A 1,584-nucleotide genomic window follows, 5' to 3' on the forward strand; every position below is an offset into this window, starting at 1 on the left:
TTATCACCTTGAATTAATTTTTGGAATCTAGAATACAAGTATCGATGAATTAATATATCTGTTATCACTGTTGCTAATTATTGGTATTCGAATCAGCTGCACCATAGATATGATCTTAGAATTTGTGGCGACTACCGTCCCACTACATGTTGGTCAACATTTTAGGGTCACCTACTGTCGCATCACCAGGTGGCGTCGTCGGTCGGTACGTTTGGTTGTGAATAAAATTAATCATTTTACTTTTTTAGATATTTATAATTATTCATCTAAGTACTATTAAAACATTTTTACTACACACTAGAAAATTTGCTACTGCACACTTGAAATTTGCTACTGCACACTGTGTGTACTACTGCACACAAAAATAGGGACTGTCCTATCCTATTATTTTTTATTACATACATACTATAGCTGCAAATTGCAATGGTTTAATTAGTAATTAAATTGTTTAGTTTTCTACAGTTGTTACATCAAGTATTATTTTTCAAATTAACTGAAAATAGCTTATTAGTTTGAGTATTTTAACTAATTAAGTTATTAGGTTAATTATGAAGTGGAGTTAACAAAAAATATTAGTTTTTAACTGAGCTTTAACTTTTTAAATACCCACTAATAATGCCCACTAATAAAATTAATATTACCTATACATTAATTTTGGATCCAAAATTGTATACCATGTAATTCATATCCCCAACCTTATACAACTTGTATTGTTAAATTTCAGATACTTAATATTTATTTAATATCTAAGAAGTAATGTCTAGCAACTTCTATAGTTTAAAAATTGTATTTTTTTTTAAATATATAGTAAATTTGTACCTACCTACATCTATAGACAGTAATACAAATTAGAAATATTCTTTGAATATTTAAATATATTTACTAGTTTAACTTAATTCTTTAAATAAACTTTATTAATTAATTAATAACAATCCATAGGCTAGAGTTAATATATTTGTACTTTTAAATACCAATAGTTGGTAATAACAGAAATTGCCTAAACAAGGTATTAAAATAAAATAAACGTACCTAAAAAAAAAAATAACCAACACTAAAACCTTCTCTTTAAACTACCCATTTTCCTAACAATCAAACACATTACACGTATAAATATTAATAGGCAAAATAACAAAACAATTACAAAGATCTACAATCGATAAAAATTTAAAATACTATGTTAAAGATCCGTAAGTAAATTATTAACTTGTGGTATTATTATATCGTTAAAAATAACAGTAATAATAATTAATATACCCGAGTGGGCCCTCCAACATAAACATAGACGGGGGCCCCACAGAGAAAATTCCTTTTTCCACATGGGCCTATCCACCCCTGAGCAGAATAGAACAGAATGAACGAAAATTTCATAATATACATATTCATAACGAAAATGTTTAATATGGTCATTTACGATACTGCTATAAATATAGAATTTATTTCACCCTATATTGTCGTTCACGCGAAATTTAACGATTATAACGTAATCGGTTTTTTTCTCCGTTATCAGATCAAGTCGGTCGAGATAATGACAATATTAAGATGTATATTTTATGTCCGCACGCAACTGACTGACTGTGTACGATC

The sequence above is a fragment of the Acyrthosiphon pisum genome, chromosome X (assembly GCF_005508785.2).
Source record: "Acyrthosiphon pisum isolate AL4f chromosome X, pea_aphid_22Mar2018_4r6ur, whole genome shotgun sequence".
NCBI lineage: Eukaryota > Metazoa > Arthropoda > Insecta > Hemiptera > Aphididae > Acyrthosiphon > Acyrthosiphon pisum.